Source organism: Amblyraja radiata, chromosome 10 (assembly GCF_010909765.2).
Source record: "Amblyraja radiata isolate CabotCenter1 chromosome 10, sAmbRad1.1.pri, whole genome shotgun sequence".
In the NCBI taxonomy this organism is placed as follows: domain Eukaryota; kingdom Metazoa; phylum Chordata; class Chondrichthyes; order Rajiformes; family Rajidae; genus Amblyraja; species Amblyraja radiata.
Window position 1 is genome coordinate 68,841,719 of NC_045965.1, and position 16,584 is coordinate 68,858,302.

The window sequence follows — 16,584 nt, forward strand, 5'->3', positions numbered from 1 at the left end:
TTCTCCACAGATGCTGCCTGACCCGCTGAGTTACTCCAACACTCTGTGAAACGTCACCTATCCATGTTCTCCACAGATGCTGCCTGACCCGCTGAGTTACTCCGACACTCTGTGACTTTCTGCATCGTTTCCCTGGGCTGGTGTTTCTGAAGTTCCTGACTATTAATATCTGCATTCCTTCCTCCTACATTAAATTGCAAGCTGCTGTTTGAAGGGATGTTTTGAAGCTGGTGAAAGAATCTGCTTTGTTCCATCTGCCAACCACGGGCAGGTATGGAACCACAGAGGAATGTTCTGGTGGCGGGGAAAGCAGACAACTTGATGGTCTACAGATGTTTTCATGCTGAAATCAATCCCGTCCCAAAATAGCAGAGCCGTGAGCCACATGTGCGCTCACTTCAAAAGGCAACGCTTCCCTTCAAAAATGTCTCCCCCGAATAGCAACAATACCATGCAGCAGCATCAGAGCAAATGATTCCAGCCTCGCTCACACTTCCCTGAGTTCACCGCACGAGAAGGAACTGCAGATGCTGCTCCACACCGAATGTAAAACACAATGTGCTGGAGTAACTTGCTGCTGGAGTAAGGGGTGGTGCAGCAGGTAGAGCTGCTGCCTCACAGCGCCAGAGACCCGGGTTCCATCCCGACCACGGGCGCTGTCTGTACGGAGTTTGCACGTTCTCCCCGTGACCTGCGTGGGTTTTCTCCGAGATCTTCACTTTCCTCCCACACTCCAAAGACGTGCAGGTTTGTAGGTTAATTGGCTTGGTGTAAGTGTAAACTGTCTCTAGTGTGTGTAGGATAGTGTTAATGTGCGGGGGTCGCTGGTCAACGTGGACTCGGTGGGCCGAAGGACCTGTTTCCGCGCTGTATCTCTAAACTAAACTGCAGTGATAGGTAATATTTCAGGTTGAGACCTTTCTTCATACTCAGTCTTCTCAGACTTCAGTTTGAGGAAGGGTCTCGACCTGAAACGTCACCTATTCCTTCTCGCCAGAGATGCTGCCTGACCCGCTGAGTTACTCCAGCACTTTGTATTTTGTTCAGGTTTCCAGCATCTGCAGTTCCTCGTGAATCCAGGTCACAAGTTTGTTCAAAGAGCAGGAAGCCAGCAGTGTTTACATCAAGGAATTATTCCCATAAATCCTTCAATTGGCCACTTCTGTTCCTCAGCTTCAGAGCCGTAGATCAAAATATATCGTAAATTAATATCTTCAAAGTCGGCTGAAAATCTTCTAACAAATCATGGCGAGCCATCCATACATTAAACCGAACAAGCTTTCTCAGCCCGTGCCCAAACACACAACTAACGAACCGAAGATAGACACAAGAGTGCTGGAGTAACTCAGCACAACTCCATACCCCTCCGCGCTTCTATGTGGGACCGGCCCCACGTGGCCATATGGTGCCCGTACGCCTCAAGCGACCACGAGGTCGCGTAATTTGCGAGCCGAGGTCGCGTAAGTGGGACAGGCCCTTAACTCTCTCTTGAAAGCATCCAGAGAACCGGCCTCCACTGCCTTCTGAGGCAGAGAATTCCAGTGTCTCTGTGTCTATGGGGCTGGGTCTATGGTCTATGGGTCTATGGGTCTATGGTCTATGGGTCTATGGGTCTATGGTCTATGGTCTATGGGTCTATGGTCTATGGTCTATGGGTCTATGGTCTATGGTCTATGGGTCTATGGGTCTATGGGTCTATGGTCTATGGGTCTATGGTCTATGGGTCTATGGGTCTATGGGTCTATGGTCTATGGGTCTATGGGTCTATGGTCTATGGGTCTATGGGTCTATGGTCTATGGTCTATGGGTCTATGGGTCTATGGTCTATGGGTCTATGGGTCTATGGTCTATGGGTCTATGGGTCTATGGGTCTATTGGTCTATGGTCTATGAGTCTATGGGTCTGTGGTCTATGGGTCTATGGTCTATGGGTCTATGGGTCTATGGGTCTGTGGTCTATGGGTCTATGGTCTATGGGTCTATGGGTCTGTGGTCTATGGGTCTATGGTCTATGGGTCTATGGTCTATGGTCTATGGGTCTATGGGTCTGTGGTCTATGGGTCTATGGGTCTGTGGTCTATGGGTCTATGGTCTATGGTCTATGGGTCTATGGGTCTATGGTCTATGGGTCTATGGGTCTGTGGTCTATGGGTCTATGGTCTATGGGTCTATGGGTCTGTGGTCTATGGGTCTATGGTCTATGGGTCTATGGGTCTATGGTCTATGGGTCTATGGGTCTGTGGTCTATGGTCTATGGTCTGTGGTCTATGGTCTATGGGTCTATGGGCCTATGGTCTATGGGTCTATGGTCTATGGTCTATGGGTCTATGGTCTATGGGTCTGTGGTCTATGGGTCTATGGGTCTATGGGCCTATGGTCTATGGGTCTATGGTCTATGGTCTATGGGTCTATGGGTCTATGGGTCTATGGGTCTATGGGTCTATGGGTCTATGGTCTATGGGTCTATGGGTCTATGGGTCTGGGTCTGTGGGTCTATGGGTCTATGGGTCTATGGTCTGTGGGTCTATGGGTCTATGGGTCTATGGGTCTATGGTCTGTGGGTCTATGGTCTATGGGTCTATGGGTCTATGGTCTGTGGGTCTATGGGTCTATGGTCTGTGGGTCTATGGGTCTATGGGTCTATGGTCTATGGGTCTATGGGTCTATGGGTCTATGGTCTATGGGTCTGTGGTCTATGGTCTATGGGTCTATGGGTCTGGGTCTGTGGGTCTATGGGTCTATGGTCTGTGGGTCTATGGTCTATGGGTCTATGGTCTATGGGTCTATGGGTCTGGGTCTGTGGGTCTATGGGTCTATGGGTCTATGGGTCTATGGGTCTGTGGGTCTATGGGTCTATGGGTCTATGGGTCTGTGGTCTATGGGTCTATGGTCTATGGGTCTATGGTCTATGGTCTATGGGTCTATGGGTCTATGGTCTATGGGTCTATGGTCTATGGGTCTATGGTCTATGGGTCTATGGTCTATGGTCTATGGGTCTATGGGTCTATGGTCTATGGTCTATGGGTCTATGGTCTATGGTCTATGGGTCTATGGTCTATGGGTCTATGGGTCTATGGTCTATGGGTCTATGGGTCTGTGGTCTATGGTCTATGGGTCTATGGGTCTATGGTCTATGGGTCTATGGTCTATGGGTCTATGGGTCTGTGGTCTATGGGTCTATGGTCTATGGGTCTATGGTCTATGGGTCTATGGGTCTATGGGTCTATGGTCTATGGTCTATGGTCTATGGGTCTATGGGTCTATGGGTCTATGGTCTATGGGTCTATGGTCTATGGTGTGTGGTCTATGGTCTATGGTCTATGGGTCTATGGTCTATGGGTCTGTGGTCTATGGGTCTATGGTCTATGGGTCTATGGGTCTGTGGGTCTATGGGTCTATGGGTCTATGGTCTGTGGGTCTATGGGTCTATGGGCGTCTGGGTCTATGGGTCTGGGTCTGTGGGTCTATGGGTCTATGGGTCTATGGGTCTATGGTCTGTGGGTCTATGGTCTATGGGTCTATGGTCTATGGGTCTATGGTCTATGGGTCTATGGTCTGTGGGTCTATGGTCTATGGGTCTATGGTCTATGGGTCTATGGTCTATGGGTCTATGGTCTATGGGTCTGTGGTCTATGGGTCTATGGGTCTATGGGCCTATGGTCTATGGGTCTATGGTCTATGGTCTATGGGTCTATGGGTCTATGGGTCTATGGGTCTATGGGTCTATGGGTCTATGGTCTATGGGTCTATGGGTCTATGGGTCTGGGTCTGTGGGTCTATGGGTCTATGGGTCTATGGTCTGTGGGTCTATGGGTCTATGGGTCTATGGGTCTATGGTCTGTGGGTCTATGGTCTATGGGTCTATGGGTCTATGGTCTGTGGGTCTATGGGTCTATGGTCTGTGGGTCTATGGGTCTATGGGTCTATGGTCTATGGGTCTATGGGTCTATGGGTCTATGGTCTATGGGTCTGTGGTCTATGGTCTATGGGTCTATGGGTCTGGGTCTGTGGGTCTATGGGTCTATGGTCTGTGGGTCTATGGTCTATGGGTCTATGGTCTATGGGTCTATGGGTCTGGGTCTGTGGGTCTATGGGTCTATGGGTCTATGGGTCTATGGGTCTGTGGGTCTATGGGTCTATGGGTCTATGGGTCTGTGGTCTATGGGTCTATGGTCTATGGGTCTATGGTCTATGGTCTATGGGTCTATGGGTCTATGGTCTATGGGTCTATGGTCTATGGGTCTATGGTCTATGGGTCTATGGTCTATGGTCTATGGGTCTATGGGTCTATGGTCTATGGTCTATGGGTCTATGGTCTATGGTCTATGGGTCTATGGTCTATGGGTCTATGGGTCTATGGTCTATGGGTCTATGGGTCTGTGGTCTATGGTCTATGGGTCTATGGGTCTATGGTCTATGGGTCTATGGTCTATGGGTCTATGGGTCTGTGGTCTATGGGTCTATGGTCTATGGGTCTATGGTCTATGGGTCTATGGGTCTATGGGTCTATGGTCTATGGTCTATGGTCTATGGGTCTATGGGTCTATGGGTCTATGGTCTATGGGTCTATGGTCTATGGTGTGTGGTCTATGGTCTATGGTCTATGGGTCTATGGTCTATGGGTCTGTGGTCTATGGGTCTATGGTCTATGGGTCTATGGGTCTGTGGGTCTATGGGTCTATGGGTCTATGGTCTGTGGGTCTATGGGTCTATGGGCGTCTGGGTCTATGGGTCTGGGTCTGTGGGTCTATGGGTCTATGGGTCTATGGTCTGTGGGTCTATGGTCTATGGGTCTATGGTCTATGGGTCTATGGTCTATGGGTCTATGGTCTGTGGGTCTATGGTCTATGGGTCTATGGTCTATGGGTCTATGGTCTATGGGTCTATGGGTCTATGGTCTATGGTCTATGGGTCTATGGTCTGTGGTCTATGGGTCTATGGGTCTATGGGCCTATGGTCTATGGTCTATGGTCTATGGGTCTATGGGTCTATGGGTCTATGGGTCTATGGGTCTATGGTCTATGGGTCTATGGGTCTGGGTCTGTGGGTCTATGGGTCTATGGGTCTATGGGTCTGTGGGTCTATGGGTCTATGGGTCTATGGTCTATGGGTCTATGAGTCTATGGTCTGTGGGTCTATGGTCTATGGGTCTATGGGTCTATGGGTCTATGGGTCTATGGGTCTATGGTCTGTGGATCTATGGGTCTATGGGTCTATGGTCTATGGGTCTATGGGTCTATGGGTCTATGGTCTATGGGTCTGTGGTCTATGGTCTATGGGTCTATGGGTCTGGGTCTGTGGGTCTATGGGTCTATGGTCTGTGGGTCTATGGTCTATGGGTCTATGGTCTATGGGTCTATGGGTCTGGGTCTGTGGGTCTATGGGTCTATGGGTCTATGGGTCTATGGTCTATGGGTCTATGGGTCTGGGTCTGTGGGTCTATGGGTCTGTGGTCTATGGGTCTGTGGTCTATGGGTCTATGGTCTATGGGTCTATGGTCTATGGGTCTATGGTCTATGGTCTATGGGTCTATGGGTCTATGGGTCTATGGGTCTATGGGTCTATGGGTCTGTGGTCTATGGGTCTATGGTCTATGGGTCTATGGTCTATGGGTCTATGGGTCTATGGTCTGTGGGTCTATGGGTCTATGGGTCTATGGTCTATGGTCTATGGTCTATGGTCTATGGTCTATGGGTCTATGGTCTATGGGTCTATGGGTCTATGGGTCTGTGGTCTATGGTCTATGGGTCTATGGGTCTATGGTCTATGGGTCTATGGGTCTATGGTCTATGGGTCTATGGTCTATGGGTCTATGGTCTATGGGTCTATGGGTCTATGGGTCTATGGTCTATGGTCTATGGTCTATGGGTCTATGGGTCTATGGGTCTATGGTCTATGGTCTATGGGTCTATGGGTCTATGGGTCTATGGTCTATGGTCTATGGTCTATGGTCTATGGGTCTATGGGTCTATGGTCTATGGGTCTATGGTCTATGGGTCTGTGGTCTATGGTCTATGGTCTATGGGTCTATGGGTCTATGGGTCTATGGTCTATGGGTCTATGGGTCTATGGGTCTATGGTCTATGGTCTATGGGTCTATGGGTCTATGGTCTATGGGTCTATGGGTCTATGGTCTATGGGTCTATGGGTCTATGGTCTATGGTCTATGGGTCTATGGGTCTATGGGTCTATGGTCTATGGTCTATGGGTCTATGGGTCTATGGGTCTATGGTCTATGGGTCTGTGGTCTATGGTCTATGGGTCTATGGGTCTATGGGTCTATGGTCTATGGGTCTATGGGTCTGTGGTCTATGGGTCTATGGTCTATGGGTCTATGGTCTATGGGTCTATGGGTCTATGGTCTATGGTCTATGGTCTATGGGTCTATGGTCTATGGTCTATGGGTCTATGGTCTATGGGTCTATGGTCTATGGGTCTATGGTCTATGGTCTGTGGTCTATGGTCTATGGTCTATGGGTCTATGGTCTATGGGTCTGTGGTCTATGGGTCTATGGTCTATGGGTCTATGGGTCTATGGGTCTGTGGGTCTATGGGTCTATGGGTCTATGGTCTGTGGGTCTATGGGTCTATGGGCCTATGGGTCTGGGTCTATGGGTCTGGGTCTGTGGGTCTATGGGTCTATGGGTCTATGGTCTGTGGGTCTATGGTCTATGGGTCTATGGTCTATGGGTCTATGGTCTATGGGTCTATGGTCTGTGGGTCTATGGTCTATGGGTCTATGGTCTATGGGTCTATGGTCTATGGGTCTATGGGTCTGTGGTCTATGGTCTATGGGTCTATGGGTCTATGGGTCTATGGGTCTGGGTCTGTGGGTCTATGGGTCTATGGTCTGTGGGTCTATGGTCTATGGGTCTATGGGTCTATGGGTCTGGGTCTGTGGGTCTATGGGTCTATGGGTCTATGGGTCTATGGTCTATGGGTCTATGGGTCTGGGTCTGTGGGTCTATGGGTCTGGGTCTGTGGGTCTATGGGTCTATGGGTCTATGGGTCTATGGGTCTGGGTCTGTGGGTCTATGGTCTATGGGTCTATGGTCTATGGGTCTATCGGTCTGGGTCTATGGTCTATGGTCTATGGGTCTATGGTCTATGGGTCTATGGGTCTGGGTCTATGGTCTATGGTCTATGGGTCTATGGTCTATGGGTCTATGGGTCTATGGTCTATGGGTCTATGGGTCTGGGTCTATGGTCTATGGGTCTATGGTCTATGGGTCTATGGTCTATGGGTCTATGGGTCTATGGGTCTATGGTCTATGGGTCTATGGGTCTGGGTCTATGGGTCTATGGGTCTATGGTCTATGGGTCTATGGGTCTATGGTCTATGGGTCTATGGTCTATGGGTCTGGGTCTATGGTCTATGGGTCTATGGTCTATGGGTCTATGGGTCTATGGTCTATGGGTCTATGGGTCTATGGGTCTATGGTCTATGGGTCTATGGGTCTATGGGTCTATGGTCTATGGTCTATGGGTCTATGGGTCTATGGGTCTATGGGTCTATGGTCTATGGGTCTATGGGTCTATGGTCTATGGTCTATGGGTCTATGGTCTATGGTCTATGGGTCTATGGGTCTATGGTCTATGGGTCTATGGTCTATGGTCTATGGGTCTATGGGTCTATGGTCTATGGGTCTATGGTCTATGGGTCTATGGGTCTGGGTCTGTGGGTCTATGGGTCTATGGGTCTATGGGTCTATGGTCTATGGGTCTATGGGTCTATGGGTCCATAACTCTGTGACTCTATGCCTTGGACTCCATCCCAACATCTGTGGCTCCTGGTGCTTCCCTGCTGCCCTGGGCTGGGTCGGTGTCAGATCCACAGCTGAATTCCCCAGATACGCGGAACGTTCTGGAAACTTGAAATCAGCCAGATGACCTCTGATTCCAACGAGTTTTGCCAAACAATGACTTCATACACGAGATGATGTGGGGAAACTGGAGCAGGCCAAGGCCAGCCCAGATAGTTTGTATTCCAGAGGAGTTACTAAAGTTATATTAAATCACGAAGACAAACAGCACAGAAACAGACCCTTTGATATAAACTGGCCAAGGTGCTCAATCTAAACTAGTGCCACCTGCCCGCGTTTGGCCCACATCCCTCTAAACCTGTCTTATTCATGTACCTGTCCAAATGTTCTAGTCCCAGCCTCAACCACCTCCTCTGGCAGCTCGTTCCATACACCCACCACACTCTGTGTGAAAAAGCTACCCCACAAGTTCCTATTAAATCGTTCCCCTCGCACCTAAACCAAAGTCCTGTAGCTTTAAACCCCTCACTCTGGGGAAAATAGACAATAGGTGTAGGCCATTCGGCCCTTCAAGCCAAGACTACTGTCCACCTTATTCTTGCCCCTTATGGTTTTATAAACCACTCTATACTCACCCCTCAGCCTCTTACAGGAATCGAGCTGCCAGAGGAAGACAAGGGTTTTGACTTTAGAGATACATTGTGGTAACAGGCCCTTCAGCCCATCAAGTCAGCGCCGACCAGCAATCATCCATACAATAGTTCTATCTTTTTCTCACAGAGAGTTGTGAGTTTGTGGAATTCTCTGCCTCAGAGGGCGGTGGAGGCAGGTTCTCTGGATGCTTTCAAGAGAGAGCTAGATAGGGCTCTTAAAGATAGCGGAGTCAGGGGATATGGGGAGAAGGCAGGAACGGGGTACTGATTGGGGATGATCAGCCATGATCACATTGAATGGGGGGGGTGTTGGCTCGAAGGGCCGAATGGCCTACTCCTGCACCTATTGTCTATCCTACAAACACTAGGGACAATTTACAGAAGCCAATTATCCTACAAACCCGCAGGTCTTTGGAGTGTGGGAGGAAACCAGAGCACCCGGTGAAAACCCACGCAGGTCACGGGGAGAACGTGCAAACTCCATACAGACAGCACCCGTAGTCAGGATGGAACCGGGGTCTCTGGCGCTGTGAGGCAGCAGCTCTACCCGCTGCGCCACCGTGACGCCCTCTACAATGAGGACTAGGACAGACATATGGACAGGGTGCGGGGGGCTATGGGGCTAATGCGGGTAAATGGGACTAGCCCCGTAGCCAATTGGGTCGGCATGGACACAGTGGGCCGAAGGGCCTGTTTCCGTGCTGCGAACGGCTCCGTGACTCATTGACTAAATAGTTAATAAACAGAACACATTCCTCAGGATTTACTGACGAGAAACAGTTCGTTTGGCAGCGCGCGCTCTGTTAATGGAGTGTCCTGAAAATGATTCCCAGGAGATTGGTGGAAACACCCACGGAGCTGGCAAATCCATGCTCTCCGCCTCCCAAACCTCTCTCTCTCTCTCTGGTCACACAGAGAGGATCAGTTTGATAAACATGGCACTCATTTATAACCCGACTGCCGCTTGCTGTCCATGACATCATACAACTCGTAAACCAAGCAACATCTTGGCATCCGTCTTCCTTCAGAGACACAGCAACTGCAGATGCTGGAATCTTGAGCAAAGCACAAAGTGCTGGAGGAACTACAATAGACAATAGGTGCAGGAGTAGGCCATTCGGCCCTTCTAGCCAGCACCGCCATTCAATGTGATTATGGCTGATCATCCCCAATCAGTACCCCGTTCCTGCCTTCTCCCCATATCCCCTGACTCCGCTATCTTTAAGAGCCCTATCTAGCTCTCTCTTGAAAGCATCCAGAGAACCGGCCTCCACCGCCCTCTGAGGCAGAGAATTCCACAGACTCACAACTCTCTGTGAGATAAAGTGTTTCCTCGTCTCCGTTCTAAATGGCTTACTCCTTATTCCTAAACTGTGGCCCCTGGTTCTGGACTCCCCCAACATCCAGAACACGTTTCCTGCCTCTAGCGTGTCCAAACCCTTAACAATCTTATATGTTTCAATGAGATGCCCTCTCATCCTTCTAAACTCCAGAGTATACAAGCCCAGCTGCTCCATTCTCTCAGCATATGACGGTCCCGCCATCCCGGGAATTAACCTTGTAAGGGCTGGCACGGTGGCGCAGCGGTAGAGTTGCTGCCTCACAGCGCCAGAGACCCGGGTTTGATCCCGACTAAGGGGCGCTGTTGTTAATCCTGGCCACATTGGACAGGTTAGGACTCTAAAATGGGGTAAAAGCTTCAGGGCTGCTGGGAGATTTGGTCAATTTGAAAGTGCTCTCTGTGGAACTGGGACAAAGCTGCGGAGTGGTGCCAGTTTGTCTAGAGCCTTGATCCAAGCTGCAGGAAAAGAATAAGAACAGCAGCAGACCCTGTCAATTAGGTACAAAATGCATAGAATGGATTGGATGGTTGCAAACCAGACATACACCTTGTAAATAATGTTGCAGTTTCACTTTGCTAAATGTTGATTGGATGAGGTATTGAGCCTTGAGGTCTGGTTTTCTTACAGATCAGGGTAAATGTTGCGATGTTTGCTTCCTTTGAGAAGCCCTGTTTGAATACAATGTATTAGCTAATGTATTATTGGGTTAGGGAGATGTCTGTCATGTATGGGGTTAATCGATATCTATAATAATAATAATGGATGGGATTTATATAGCGCCTTTCTAATACTCAAGGCGCTTTACATCGCATTATTCATTCACTCCTCAGTCACACTCGGTGGTGGTAAGCTACTTCTGTAGCCACAGCTGCCCTGGGGCAGACTGACGGAAGCGTGGCTGCCAATCTGCGCCTACGGCCCCTCCGACCACCACCAATCACTCACACACATTCGCACACAGGCAAAGGTGGGTGAAGTGTCTTGCCCAAGGACACAACGACAGTATGCACTCCAAGCGGGATTCGAACCGGCTACCTTCCGGTTGCCAGCCGAACACTTAGCCCATTGTGCCATCTGTCGTCCCACTATCTGTAATTGGATTATAAAGAGACCACCCCCATGTGGTTCAGCCCCTCGTGGTCCCGGGACATATCAAAGTCCGCTGCCACGAGGTCCAGGGTCGATCGTCTGGGAGAGCGCTTGGGACTGCGTGACCTTCTGGAGTGTCTCTGTTTGAGCGAGGCCTAGAGGACTTGATCAGGCAGAGATGAGGATCGAACCCGCGGTGGGATAGGTACAGTAGTTGAACTGTAATTGTGTTTTGTGAAAATAAATAGAGCTCTTAATAGATAGAGCTCTTAAAGATAGCGGAGTCAGGGGATATGGGGAGAATGCAGGAACGTGGTACTGATTGTGGATGATCAGCCATGATCACATTGAATGGTGGTGCTGGCTCGAAGGGCCGAATGGCCTACTCCTGCACCTATTGTCTATTGAATGGACATTCCGGATTGGGGCCCCCCTTCTCTGAAACGTCGCCTGTCCATTCCCTCCACAGATGCTGCCTGACCCGCTGAGTTCTTCCTGCATTTTGTGGTTTGTGGTAAATGAGGATTGCCTTGGTTCGTGGGCAATTGGGAAAGGTATGATGGCTCGTGTAAGAAGGACAGGGTGATCCCCCCAGAGACAGCGCTAGCCTTTGATAAGGTCCCGCACGGGAGACTGGTGACTAAAATTACAGCACATGGTATTGGGGGTAGGGTGTTGACATGGAAAGAAAATTGGTTGGCAGACAGGAAGCAAAGAGTAGGAGTGAACGGGTCCTTTTCAGAATGGCAGGCAGTGGCGAGTGGAGTGCCGCAAGGCTCGGTGTTGGGGCCGCAACTGTTTACCATATAAAATTAATGGTTTGGAAGAGGGAATTAGGAGCAACACTAGCAAGTTTGCGGATGACACAAAGCTGGGTGGCAGTGTGAACTGTGAAGAGGATGTTAGGAGGTTGCAGGGTGACCTGGACAGGTTGAATGAGTGGGCAGATGCGTGGCAGATACAGTATAATATAGATAATTGTGAGGTTATCCACTTTGGTGGTAAAAACAAGGGGGCAGATTATTATCTCAATGGGGTTAGGTTAGGTAAGGGGGAGGTACAGCGAGACCTGGGTGTCCTTGTACACCGGTCACTGAAAGTTGGTGTGCAGGTACAGCAGGCAGTGAAGAAAGCTAATGGAATGTTGTCCTTCATAACAAGAGGATTTCAGTATAGGAGTAGAGAGGTTCTTCTGCAGTTGTATAGGGCTCTGGTGAGACCACATCTGGAGTATTGTGTACAGTTTTGGTCTCCTAATTTGAGGAAGGACATCCTTGTGATTGAGGCAGTGCAGCGTAGGTTCACGAGATTGATCCCTGGGATGGCGGGACTGTCATATGAGGAAAGATAGAAAAGACTAGGCTTGTATTCACTGGAGTTTAGAAGGATGAGGGGGTATCTTATAGAAATATATAAAATTATAAAAGGACGGGACCAGCTAGATGCAGGAAAAATGCTCCCAATGTTGGGCGAGTCCAGAACCAGGGGCTACAGTCTTAGAATAAAGGGGAGGTCATTTAAGACTGAGGTGAGAAAACACTTTTTCACCCAGAGTTGTGAATTTATGGAATTCCCTGCCACAGAGGGCAGTGGAGGCCAAGTCACTGGATGGATTTAAGAGAGAGTTAGATAGAGCTCTAGGGGCTAGTGGAATCAAGGGATATGGGGAGAAGGCAGGCACGGGTTATTGATTGTGGATGATCAGCCATGATCACAATGAATGGCGGTGCTGACTAGAAGGGCCGAATGGCCTACTCCTGCACCTATTTTCTATGTTTCTATCACTATCCGTTACTACAGAGATCTACTGAATGTAGAGTTACTGCCTTACAGCGCCGGAGACCCGGGTATGATCCTGACTATGGGTGTGGTCTGTACCTTCTAGAGATACAGCGTGGACATTTCGGCCCGAGTCCGTGCCGACCAGCGATCACCCCGTACACTAACACTACACACACTAGGACAATTAACAATTTTACCAAAGCAAATTTGATGTACAAACCTGCACGTCTTAGGAGTGGGAGGAAACCAGAGCACCCGGAGAAAACCCACGCGGTCACGAGAACGTGCAAACTCCGTACAGACAGCACCCGTGGTCAGGATTGAACTCGTCTCTGGCGCTGTGATGCAGCAGCTCTACCGCCCTTATCCACGTTCTCCACAGATGCTGCCTGACCCGCTGAGTTACTCCAGCACTTTCACGTTCATGTTCTAGGAGCAGAATCAGGCCTTTCGGCCCATCAAGTCTACCCCGCCATACAATCGTGGCTGACCTATCTTTTCCTCTCAACCTCATTCTCCCCATAAAAACAAAAAATATAAAATTATTAAAGGATTGGACACACTAGAGGCAGGAAACATGTTCCTGATGTTGGGGGAGTCCAGAACCAGGGGTCAGTTTAAGAATAAGAGGTCGGCCATTTAGGACTGAGATGAGGAAAAACTTTTTCACCCAGAGAGTTGTGAATCTGTGGAATTCTCTGCCACAGAAGCCAGTGGAGGCCGGTTCACTGGATGTTTTCAAGAGAGTTACATTTAGCTTAGGGCTAACGGAATCAAGGGATATGGGGAAAAAGCAGGAACGGGGTACTGATTCTGGCTGATTGAATGGCGGTGCTGGCACAAAGGGCCGAATGGCCTCCTCCTGCCCCTATTGTCTATGTTTCCGCATAACCCCAGACAATTTGTCCATTGCGTCATGGTGGCGCAGCGGTAGTTTCTGCCTTACAGCGAAAGCAGCGCTGGAGACCCGGGTTCGATCCCGGCTACGGGTGCTGTCGGTACGGAGTTTGCACGTTCTCCCCGTGACCTGCGTGGGTTTTCTCCGCGATCTTGGGTTTCCTCCCACACTCCAAAGACTTACAGGTTAGTAGGTTAATTGGCTTGGTGTAAATGCATCCTATCCCTCTCCCTAGTGGATGTATAGGACAGTGTTAATGTGCGGGGATCGCTGGTCGGCGCGGACCCGGTGGGCCGAGAGGGCCTGTTTCCGCACTGTATCTCTAAACTAAATTGATCAGTGTGTAACAGGCCAGTGAAACTGCTGTAAGTGTGGATAATTCTTCCATTTCCTGTACATATGTCAATGAAACACTCTTGATTTTAACGAGTTATTGTGATGTTTGCATTCTCGGTACTCAATCCTTATGTAACATTTATTTTTATAACAAGTGTTTGTGTGATGTCCAGACCACCGGTTACATCCCCACGTGCCTTAAAACCACCTCCATCGTGCCGGTGCCAAAACACTCCACTGCGGCAAGCCTCAACGACTTCCGCCCAGTTGCACTTACCCCCATCATCACCAAGTGCTTCGAGAGGCTGGTCCTGGCACACCTCAAAAGCTGCCTACCCCCCACACTGGATCCCTATCAGTTTGCCTACCGCAAGAACAGGAGTACGGAGGATGCCATCTCAACGGCACTTCACTCCGCCCTCTCCCACCTCGACAACAGAGACACTTACGTAAGAATGCTGTTCATCGATTACAGCTCAGCATTCAACACCATTATACCCTCTAAACTGATCACCAAACTCGGTAACCTGGGCATCGACCCCTCCCTCTGCAACTGGATACTGGACTTTCTAACCAACAGACCACAGTCTGTTAGGTTAGACAACCATACCTCTTCAACCCTCACCCTGAACACCGGCGTTCCACAGGGCTGTGTGCTGAGCCCCCTCCTCTACTCCCTCTTCACCTACGACTGCACACCTGTACATGGTACTAACACCATCATCAAGTATGCAGATGATACAACGGTGATTGGCCTCATCAGCAACAACGATGAGTCGGCCTATAGGGAGGAGGTCCAGCACTTAGCAGCATGGTGCGCTGACAACCTGGCCCTTAACTCCAAGAAGACCAAGGAGCTCATTGTAGACTTCAGGAAGTCCAGGGGCAGCACGCACACCCCCATCCACATTAACGGTACGGAGGTGGAACGTGTTTCTAGCTTCAGGTTCCTGGGTGTTAACATCTCCGATGACCTCTCTTGGACCCACAATACCTCAACTCTGGTCAAGAAGGCTCACCAGCGTCTCTTCTTCCTGAGGAGACTGAAGAAGATCCATCTGTCTCCTCAGATCCTGGTGAACTTCTACCGCTGCACCATCGAGAGCATCCTTACCAACTGTATCACAGTATGGTATGGCAACTGCTCTGTCTCCGACCGGAAGGCATTGCAGAGGGTGGTGAAAATTGCCCAACGCATCACCGGTTCCTCGCTCCCCTCCATTGAGTCTGTCCAAAGCAAGCGTTGTCTGTGGAGGGCGCTCAGCATCGCCAAGGACTGCTCACACCCCAACCATGGACTGTTTACCCTCCTACCATCCGGGAGGCGCTACAGGTCTCTCCGTTGCCGGACCAGCAGGTCCAGGAACAGCTTCTTCCCGGCGGCTGTCACTCTACTCAACAACGTACCTCGGTGATTGCCAATCACCCCCCCACCCCCGGACACTCCTCCCACAGGAAAAACACTATGTCTGTATATATGCTAATGTAAATATTTATTCAAATCATATGCTATGTCGCTCTTCCAGGGAGATGCTAAATGCATTTCGTTGTCTCTGTACTGTACACGGACAATGACAATTAAAGTTGAATCTGAATCTGAATCTGAATTCGGCCAATATGCTTGTATTCGCTTGTATTCACTGGAGTTTAGAGGGGTGAGGGGGGATTTTATAGAACATATAAAATTATAAAAGGACTGGACAAACTAGATGCAGGAAAAATGTTCCCAATGTTGGGCGAGTCCAGAACCAGGGGCCACAGTCTTAGAATAAAGGGGAGGTCATTTAAGACTGAAGTGAGAAAAAACTTTTTCACCCAAAGAGTTGTGAATTTATGGAATTCCCTGCCACAGAGGGCAGTGGAGGCCAAGTCACTGGATAGATTTAAGAGAGAGTTAGATAGCGCTCTAGGGGCGAGTGGAGTCAAGGGATATGGGGAGAAGGCAGGCACGGGTTATTGATAGGGGACGGTCAGCCATGATCACAATGAATGGCTGTGCTGGCCCAAAGGGCCGAATGGCCTCCTCCTGCATCAATTTTTTATGTTTCTAATATGCTTGACTTTACAGAATTCAATCTGCTGCCAAATGGCATCAGATTATAAATAACTTGCAGGCTGGCAGGTAAAGGATAGTCAGCTCGTAGGCAGAGGGTTCCAGCTATCCAACGTTACTGGAGAAGGGGAATGTTTACTAATGCCTGCTGCCAGCTGCTTATATTACAGTCACATAATACACACACTAAATAATATAAACAGGGACGAGAGATTCTGCGGTGACTGAGTGGTCCTGACAAACAAGTCCTCGAGACTCAAACTAACAAAACCTTAGGCCAACAGAGGCAGTCAAAGATCTAGAATGGAAAGTTAGCTATAATCATGAGAGGAATAGATCGGGTAGATGCACAGAGTCTCTTGCCCAGAGTAGGGGAATCGAGGACCAGAGGACATGGGTTCAAGGTGAAGGGGGAAAGATTTAATAGGAATCTGCGGGGTAACTTTTTCACACAGAGGGTGGTGGGTGTATGGAACAAGCTGCCAGAGGAGGTAGTTGAGGCTGGGACTATCCCATCGTTTAAGAAACAGTTAGACAGGTACATGGATAGGATAGTTTTGGAGGGATATGGACCAAGCACAGGCAGGTGGGACTATTGTAGCTGGGACATTGTTGGTCGGTGTGGGCAAGTTGGGCCGAAGGGCCTGTTTCCACACTGTATCACTCTA